The sequence below is a fragment of the Megascapheus bottae genome, chromosome 8 (assembly GCF_031878675.1).
Source record: "Megascapheus bottae isolate mThoBot1 chromosome 8, mThoBot2.hap1, whole genome shotgun sequence".
Classification (NCBI taxonomy): domain Eukaryota; kingdom Metazoa; phylum Chordata; class Mammalia; order Rodentia; family Geomyidae; genus Megascapheus; species Megascapheus bottae.
Window position 1 is genome coordinate 29,668,153 of NC_143516.1, and position 10,428 is coordinate 29,678,580.

General features: G+C 39.7%; 1 protein-coding gene across 1 annotated transcript in view; it reads right to left on the bottom strand.

Moving 5' to 3' along the window:
- Pkib (cAMP-dependent protein kinase inhibitor beta) overlaps positions 1-9,187 on the bottom strand; it is a 101,465-nt gene extending 92,278 nt beyond the window's left edge. Inside the window, exon 1 of the mRNA XM_090338198.1 lies at positions 9,050-9,187. The gene's annotated coding sequence lies outside the window, so the exon portion shown is untranslated. The remainder of the gene's footprint in view (positions 1-9,049) is intronic.
- Between the last annotated feature and the right edge of the window lie 1,241 nt (positions 9,188-10,428).

Consider the following 10,428-nt stretch of genomic DNA (forward strand, 5'->3'; position numbering starts at 1 on the left):
TTTAAAACCTGTTAAAAATTCAAAACACAGAATTTCCTTAACATCTGTCTCCCACAAAGAATTAATAGAAAAATTAAATTAGAAAAGGAGCCAATAGAGCATAAAAGACCATGAATATATTAGCCAAGGGTAATTCCACAAAGCCACTCAACCCTTTCCCACAATACCTCAGAAGCTAGAATTCATAAAAGCCTCCATTTTCATTCTTTTTGCCCCTACATTTTCTAATCAACCATATTAACACATTTTCATATTAGAAGTAATCTGATTGTCTATGTTAAATCAATCTATACAAATTCTTATCTATGGAAATGTGAATTATGATCCTGTCCATGTTGAGAAACCTAAAGAAAATTCTTAGTCTATTATGACTAAGACCATCTTTCTCCAACTGGAAAGACATTAGTATTTGGAATACATAACTGCCAGAAAGTGTTCAGTACTACATGATAAAACTTAGATATTTGGACAATTTACTTCACAGTAGATATCTGAAAATTTGATGTATACATTAAAATAAAATATAGCATTGGTATGTTTAAACCCAAGAAGTGTTATCCCACTTAAACATACCATTGCATTTTATAGTTACAGTTTAATAATAATAATATATTTTTGGCCGGGAGTTTGGCCTAGTGGTTAAAGTGCTTGCCTAGCATGCATGAAGACCCGGGTTCGATTCCTCGGTACCACATACATAGAAAAAAGCCAGACGTGGTGCTGAGGCTCAAGTGGTAGAGCTCTAGCCTTGAGAAAACCCAAGGACAGTGCTCAGGCCCTGAGCTCAAGCCCAGGACTGGCAAAAAAAAAAAAATATATATATATATATACATTTTTTTAAGTAAATACTTTTCTCCAATTAAATTTTAGAACCAGTTTAAGGCCTACATCAGCAGTCTTTTTTTCTTCAGTGTAGTACTACTGTCTTGAGTTTTCTAAGTAAGCCCTCTGCCACTTGAACCACACCCCAGCAAATTTGTTTACTTAACTTTTGAGATTAACTCTTGCAAACTTTGCCTAGACTAGAATCAAATGCTATGTTTGAGTCCACCTGCCTCCAAGTAGTTGGAATAAGAAGCATGTTCTACCATGCCTGGAAAGACAACTTTTAAAGTAAAAATAATAGTCATAAGTAGTGGAGATATTGTAGGTTCTAGGAAAGTACACAGCCCTGGATAATCATTAATCACCACAACAAACAAGCAGTAAATAGTAGTATCTGTCTGCTACAAATAAACTAAAAATGCAAAAGGATAAGTAACTTCTGAAAAATAACACAGTGAGTGAGCATGCTTTGTTTGTCTCTTTATTCACTACATTTTTCAACAACCCCTTGACAATAACAATTTGTACAGACTGCAGTAAATTAATCTTTTAGAACTTTAATATCTATAGATAGATATCTCTGATAGCTACAAAATTTAAAGTATTCATCTAGCATTTAAGAACCTATCACCTCAGCAGATTCATACATTTTTAAAATAATATTTTATTGTAAAGGTGATATACAGAAGGTTTACAGTTACATAAGTAAGGTAATGATGCATTTCCAGTTGAATAGTTATCTCCTCCCTCATTTTCTCCTACTTTCCATCCTGCTGCCCTCTGCCCAATCCCGAGTTGTAAATTCATTTCCAACATGGTGTCTAGTGAGTATTGCTGTTGCATTGGTTTACTCTGTGTCCTTAGTCTCACCATTTTGCAATTCCTCTTTCTTTCCCCAGATCAGATAAATGTATTTATAAGACACAGGGTACCAAAATGAAAAACAGTGACAATAGGTGACAAAACAAAGGCGGGGAAGACTAAAGAAAAACAAACTTCACACAATATATTGAAAGCAAACTCTTGTTTCCATATCTTGGCATTCATTTCAATTAACATCAGTTTATATGGTCATATATACATAGTTATTGAGCTATTGTGATCTTCTGCTAGGTCTACCATAGATACCTAGACATATACTAATAATTACAAATGACAGAAAGTATAGAACCTATGTTTCTTTGGGTCTGACTTACTTCACTTAATATGATGTTTTCTAAGTCTTATGGATGGGGCAATGTAATTCCTCTTTTTTTTTCTTTTCAAAGCAAAGAAGCAAGGGTGATTTATTACAAGTTTGAACTCCAACCTCCGTGTGCCTGTAGCTGGCAACGCTAAGAGGCCTGTAATTCCTTTTTATGGAAGCATAGAATTCTGTGTGTGTGTGTGTGTGTGTGTGTGTGTGTGTGTGTGTGTGTCACATTTTCTTGATCATTTCATCTACTGAGGGCATCTGGGTTGGTTCCACATCTTGGCTATGGTAAATAATGCTGCAATGAACATAGTTGTGCTAGTAGCTTCTGTGGCCTTGTTTGTAATTATTTGAGCAAATGCTCAGAAGTGGGATTGCTGGAGTATAGGGGAGCTCTATGTATATTCTTTTGAGGAAGCTCCATATTGCTTTCCAGAGTGGTTGCACCAGTTTACATTCCCACCAACAGTGTAATAGTGTTTCCTTTTGGCCACATCCCCACCAGCATCTGTTATTTATTTTCTTGATAATGGCCATTCTAACTGGGGTGAGGTGGAACCTCAATGTAGTTGGATTTGCATTTCTTTTACAGCCAAAGATGTTGAATCAGACAGATTTACAGCCATATTTATTCTATATTGCCTTCAAAGGAAAACTCACTCCAATACTCCTCAAATTCTTAAATGAAACTGAAAGTGAAAAAGCACTACCATACTCATTCTATGATGCCAGAAAAACCCTCATCCCAAAATCAAACAGGGGCCCATCAAAGAAAGAGAACTATAGAATTTATTCCTTTAATGATCATCGTTGCAAAACTTCTCAATAAAATTCTAGCCAACCGACTTCAACAACTAATCCAAAAAAAAAAAAACCAAGAAAAAAAAAAACCCTCATACACTATGATGAAATGAGACTCATCCCAGGAATGCAAAGCTGGTTCAATAATGTAATTCAGCACATCAATAGGAGCAAGGACGAGAACCACATGATCATCTCAGTAGATACAGAAAAACATTTGACAGGATCCAATATTCCTATATGATGAAAGCTTTGAAAAAAACTAGGGATCTATGGAACATTCCTCGATACAATAAAGGCTGTATATAACAAATGTACAGCCTTATATTTAATGGTGAAAGTTAAAACTATTTCCTTTAAAATCAGGAATGAGGCAAATATGTCTACTCTCTCCACTTACATTCCTATTGGCTCAGGAGAAATTGGATACAAAGGAGAAAGTTAAATTCCAGGAGTATGGAAAACAGGGAAATAACGGGAGTTTATTGTGACTGTACAGGTGTTCCAGAGGCCGTGCTGTGATGAATATTTTTTAACAATTTTATTGTTATTATTGAAGTGTTGTATGGACAGTTTACAGTTTCGTAGGTCAGGTAATGAGTACATTTCTTTGTGGACCTTTCTCTTCACACCTTTCTTTGCTTTACCTCAGGTTCCCCTGCCCATTTTTAAGGCCAAATAAAAAGGGAAAATGTGGTCCAGGGGAGAGGCAGCAAACGTATGATGGTTTTAAATAAAGGAGAGAAAAAAAATGACTAGGCACATCATAAAAAAGAAAGACCTGAATCATATGTTTCAAAGTTGATGGGAATTTAGAAACTATATATCACGTGGACCTTGGCAAATTCCTTAAACATCTGAGGGTGATGTGCCAGTTCTAATCTGGGGAAATGTGTTCCTTGCTTCATTTAAAATTTATCTCATCTCTCTGGGAGGCAAATGAATAAAAACAGCTGCCACTCCTCAACTCATGTTCACCTTCTGGAATCCATCTAGTACATACATGAATACATCTCCTAAAATGACTGGTTTTCTTCAATGCTATAGCATTGTGATGACAGTAATAACAATGTGAACCTATTACTATGTTACCATACAACAGTCTTTACTAACTGACATGGAGAAAGAGCACTCAGTGTGTGCTACAGAGCAATGACCATTTTCTTCAGTTCAATGATCAAAAGGCATCAGTGATGCATCAATCCAATGTAGCTTCTCATATCAGCTCTGCTCTTTTCCATGACATGATTATGAATAGATATTCTCTTCATGTACTTATTTGAAAAACAGAGCCAAAACCAACTCCATAGGTTGAAGAGTAAATAAATTACATGAGAGAATGTAGTTTGAGCCATGACATGTGGGCACAATCAATAGCCATTTCCCCATCTTACGCATAGATGTATTCCTATGGAAATAATCAAATAGCTACCCTCCCTTGAATTTATTTCTATGACAATGCTCTTCCCCATGTTTCATGGAACCTCATTTCCTAGCTTCCCAGTTTCTTCCAATTCTCTTCGCTTTCTACATTCTTATCATAGGAGGCCTCATCCTTACATCTTACATGGTAATAACTAGATCTACCTCCACAGAGCTTCTCGCACAACTGTTTCTTGGCTATCATGTTCTGATTTGACTTTTATCTATGATCTTTCTTAATAGCTCCTATAACAGTGTCCTATGGCTACTAGGACCAATTATGAAAAACTAAGTGGCTTAACACACAGGGAATTTCCTGATGCGTTCCATTCCATTCAGGAAGCCAGCAGTACAAAAATTAAGAAGTCCACAAGGTTGGATTATTCTTTTAACATCAAGGGGAGAGTCTGTTTCATGCCTCATTCTCAGCTTCTGGTAATAGTCAACAAATGTGATCAGTTAGAACTAGTTAGAATTAGTTATACTGGAGCAGTCTCTTGTTTTCAAAGAAGTTCTCATTCTTAGGTGCTGGGAAGACACATAATTCATGGGACAGAAATCCAGTTCAGACATCAAATCTGCTCCCATTCTCAAACTGCTATGTTCATAAATGACACCAATTCACAATTTCAAAACAACAAACTGAGAATATAACATACTCTCTACTTTCCTTGGCATTGCATGCTATCATTATGCTCAGCTATTTTCTGGTCCTAACATTTCTAGAATCTGTATGAGAACCTTAAAAGCAGTGATCTAATGCAACAGTCAATTAAGTGTCCTTCAGATTTAAACCCCCAGAGGAACATGTATATTTGAAAGACATATGTACTTTATTTTTTTTTCTAACTTGTCACGAATATGGTAACTTCTACTTTCATACTTTAGTGCTCGGATTTCTGATATACATCATTTTTCAGGACTAGAGGAACTGAAAGGTAGAGTGGTTCCTGTGGAAGCAGCTCTGGATTCAACTTCTTATTTCAGCTTGATAGACTCTTACAAATCTTCAAAATGTGATAAAAAAAACCTATCATACCTATAATCTGCCTTTCTATTAGGTTTCAAGGCCTCTTTGAGAAAGGCAAACAAAAGGGCCTTATTTCAGTATTTTGTTGAGATTTAATATTATAACTGGCTCCAGAGATCTACAATAAAAGTACTTACTTTCATTTTAAAAAATAAACAAACATAATAGACCAATGTAATTGCCTGAATTATAAGCCATCCTCCATTACCCACACACAAACACTTATACACACACACACTGATTTTAGCAATGGCATTTTCTTCCTAAGACATATTACCTCAGTTTATAAAATTTGTTGTAGAAGTAAATCATACTGTGATTGTTAAAATACAAAACATGACATGTGAGAAGCCTACTTAACACCCTAGTCTTCTATGGTTTTATTTCAAAATTACTACACTGAACCTCCATTTCTCCCTTGCTTTTATTCTCCCAAATGAAACCTATATTTAAGAATGCTGTAAGAATACTGATTCCATGGAGACAGGGTTTTTGTTTGATATGCATAGTAGACCTTAGGGCTTTTAAGGAAGTAGGAACTATGAGAAGGCAGAATGTAGGAAGGCATCCAGCTGTCTTTATACTCCATAGATACTTCTGATTTCTGCCTCCCCTCCAAAAACAATTTTTCTAATTGCTGTGGCTCCATATTCCCTCAAAGTATGTACATCTCCTCAGCCCCCTTCCCTGTCTGAGAAAACCTATTTCTAATTCCTTGGGGAATTAGGTGATTGATAGTGCTTCATCCTGTTCAGGTTTCTGTAGGAGTCTGAATTGTTTCATTCTTACCTCTACATCTTTCTTCCCCAAGAAAGGACTCAACTCTTCAACACTGTTATGTGTTAATACTAAGAGCTACTGAAGAATGTGAATGCACTCTGCTCTGTAAAATTCATAGCATGCATCATACTTGCCACACCTAATGTTGAACTATCTGTCACTGAAAGCCGGAGTGAAGTATATTTTACTTAAGTAAAAAGTAACCTCTGTTTGTTTTTCAAAATTACTATGAAGAAAATTTAAAAGGAACAATTAAATTTGGTTTTACAGGCATAACCAGGAGTTCACATATGATGTTGCTAACCGATAATGATATATGACACCTACACAAAGCACATGAAAATACTGGAGATGAACAGGATCTAGAGGAGAAGTTTTAAAATAGGAAAGCTACAATCCTGGATTAATATATGATTTTTGGTACAAAGTAACTGATCTTTGGCCCTTAAATCAACAAATCTATTCATAGGATATGATTAAATACCCTTTATACAGCACCATGGGTAAAGAAATATTTTATCATGGGGCTGACTGTTTGTCTTTGCTGTTCAAAAAGGAATGTTTTATTCCTGCTTTCAACTTTTGCATTGAGGCAATGGAAAAGTGCTGTCAAGTCATTCAAGATTATGTCTCATCAACAACTTAAAATATAACTCTCAAATTGCTCACCATCTCATTTTCGAAGGAAATATAGTCTTGATTAAGCCTGATTCACTCTCATTTAGCATTAAAAAACCATTAGCAAGAAATATTACTGAAATTTATCACAACTTTATTTTAAAGTTGTCTGCTTTACTTGAATGCATAATTTGATAGGAAGGAACACGCTTTCTCCCCAATTCTTGCTACATCTACATTTGCTATCTATCATATATAATCTACTGGGAATCATTTATTCCCCTATCATTTTCTATAGTTTCCTAAGCACACAGACTTATACCTTAAAAAATCATTTTGTGTTTTTCAGAAGTTATAAATTTATCATATGACCAAGAATTCCATGGCTAAATAGTGACCTAAGAGAAATGAAAAACATTAACTCATAGTCTCTCATGCAAAAGTTCTTAGCAGCATGATTCACAAGGGCCACAATGGGTGAATTCAAATGTCCAAGAACTGATTGCATGGACAAAATACAGTAAATCCATAGATTAGGGAATTATTTAGCAACCAGAAGGAATAAAATACTGATACAAATTACAATTCAATGAACTACAAAATTCTTATACTAAGTGAATAAAGTCATGAACAGAAGATATGCTAGTCTATTTACTTGAAATGTGGAAAAGGGAAATCTATAGAGATGAAAAAGTAGATTAGTGGTTTCCTGGAACTGGAGTAGAAACAGAGACATGAAAGATATCGCAGAGTGATTTAAAAAGAAAAACACTAAAACTAGATTTTACTAATGATTTTACATTTTGATAGTCTAATAATCACTCATAACTTTCTAAAAACTCGTTTGCCCTTAAGTAATAATAAAAATTAGCAGGAAAATGAGATTGATACAACAGTGACTTAACTATATGCTTACAATGACTTTAAAAAGAGCAATAAAAATGAAATTTGGCCCTTTAAAAAAAATCTGTATTAAGTAACCCATTAATGTCTTGTAATTGGCTGGGGAAAAAGTTGTGAAGATAAGACTAGTCAATTATGAGAAAGTTCTTCATTTTACTCAGAATGATACTTTGCTTCAAACTTGAGTTATTTGAACTTTGAAAACATTTTACTTCAGAAACTCAACCGTCTTGGCATAGCGTCAACAGCAGGGCATGCATGGAGCAGTGTCTGGTACACTAGTAGAAAACAAAGATTTTAAAATTCTGATCGCAGGGCACCCATCAGAGGGCCTCATTTTAATCATCTAAACTGTGAGCTTGTGATGACCAAGTTCAAAAGCGTGGTGGGTGTCAGGAAGGAAGGAGAAGTGGGCAGACAGATTTTTAATCTCAAAAGCACAGAAGGAGAAACCCAACACTCTGATACCCTTTCACTAACCAAAGGTGGATCCACGTTGCCAGTGTTTTGTTTGTTTGTTTCACGGTGCACATCTGTCATCAGTCTCCCTGCTTTAATCCTGCAAGACACCAGCTAATCACACCACCTGCAGGATATTATCTCACTCCCCGGGTTTGTTTCAGGGTTTCCCAGGGACCTATCCCTTTCTGTTGCCTGCCTGTTTCTCAGTGCAAGTTCTGAGGAGCTGCCTTCTTCCAGAGGAACTTCGGAAAATGCGATGAACCCTGCCATCTCAGCCTCCCCAATGAAGGGACACGTGGGGAACGGGGAGTGGGGGGACGCCCTGGAAGAGGGACAGGGCAGCGAACCCTTTCCTTTCTACCAGGAAGGCATCTGAGGACCTTCCACAAGGGGTTGAAGCAGCAGCAGCCGGGGATCCAGGCCCTTGGCTGTGTCTCTCAGCTGCCACCTCACCCTGCTCTTCTGCTGCCCGTGTCCCCAGATAGGGAACCACGGAATAGCTGTCGGGGACCCCCTGAGGCCATTGATTAACTCACCTAGCTATTGACCAAAGAATGGGGGGCGGGGAACCGGTGGAGTTGGCTAAAAGCCCTGAGCGCGGTGCTGGCAGAGTCGGAAAGAACCGGGGTCTCTGCTGACCCCCGTGGCCAGCCGGCTGCTGCCCAAAGGAAAACGACGTGGCACGGCCGGCGCGACGGGCTCGGAGGTCAGCGCTGGCCACTTTTAGTGCCCAGGGGGCAAACCCCACGGGCGAGCGGCCCCCGGTGATGAGGGGCGCTGCTCCGGGCTCTCCCGACGCGCCCCGGCTAGCCCACGGAAGCGGATGGGGTCGACCTCGCCGAAGAGGACCTTGCGCTTCGGGCCGATAGGGCGGGAGACGGCAAAGTTGCACTTGGCCTCGCTTTTCCACGGCTTAGTCTCCCCCACACCCCTCGCCCCGCCGTCTCCCCCGGTCTGTCCCCTCCACGGTCTCCCAGGTGGCACCCATTCTGGATGCCAGCCCATAAGGTGCTTACCAGCGCGGCGCTCGGAGACGCGGGCGGGGCCGGGGATGTCAGGTCGGTTCGCGCTCGCGCTCCCTCAGCCTCGGCTGGCTGGGACTCCGGCTCCTGCTCGCCGATCCCCGTGCGCGCAGGGAGCTGAGGCTCCGCCAGGCACAGTCAGCGACCGACGTGCGGGGCGGGGGAGCAGCCGGGCCCCGCCCCGGAGCACCGCGAGCCCTCCCTGCAGACTCCGTCACCAAGGAGCCTCGTGTCCACCCCCACCACACCGCGCTTCTTGTGCGTTTGTTCTGCGGTCACCCGTGACCATCCACCTGTGTCCTCCCCGCCTGCCTCTCCACGCTCCCTGTCCCCCCACCCCGCCCCAGGCGACGGTGGGGGTGGTTAGGAATATTCTGGGTATGACCATGGGAATGTTTGCGCCTTCCCTCCCGACCTCTGACAATTAGTGCTGGCTTGGGGACTCTCCAAGGATTTGTGTCCCCTGAGTGTCTGTCCTAAGCTCGTCCTTGTGATCTAATCGTGCATGCTCTGAGAATTTACGACTGCGCAGAATTTTCTTATCTGCTCCTGTAATCAGCGCCTTTGTGGGTCCCCCCCCCCAAATTATTTTGACAGACCGGGAGCAAATATGCCACGCAGGCTAGTTTTTTTATGCAAACAAAAGCAGAAATCAGTGTGTATCGAGTTTCCATTTCAAATGCTTACTAAGGAAAATATAAAGTCATTATTAAAGTCGTGGTGGTACTAGGGTTTGAACCAAGGCACACAGCAAACACTGTCACTTGAGCTACACCACCAACTCTTTTTTGCTTTAGCTTATTTTTTCAGCCAAGCTCTCACATTGTTGTATTTCCAGGTTATGCTCATACTACCATCCTCCTGACTATGCCTCCTGCTCAAGCTGGGGTGATTTATTGTGATCTTTAAAAGTCAGTGGAGGGTATGGTGGTTCACATCTCTAATGACAGCTACTCCAGAGGCTGAGCTAGGGAATATTGTGGATTAGAACAGGGTTAAAAGTTAGTGAGACCCCTATCTCAAATACCAAGCTTGAAATACGGGTTAGGTTTATTAGGTTTATTAGCGTGAGAATTGGTAGTTGAGAGGATCTCAAAGTCCACGAAGGCCAAGACAAAAGACCCTACCCTACTCAAAGTAATAGCTAAGAGTCTAGCTCAAGAATTCTGACTAGCACACACTGGGTCCAAAGTTTAAACTCCAACATGAACTAACAAAACAAATAAACAACAGCAAGAAGTCATAAGCAAAGTATGTCAATTCTACTAGAAAATGAAAACGAATGAAATGATACTTCTCTGCTTTTTTTTCTTTTTAATTTCTTATTCTCTGAGCCCACAGCCTTGGCAAGCACTTTACCATTTGAGTGATTC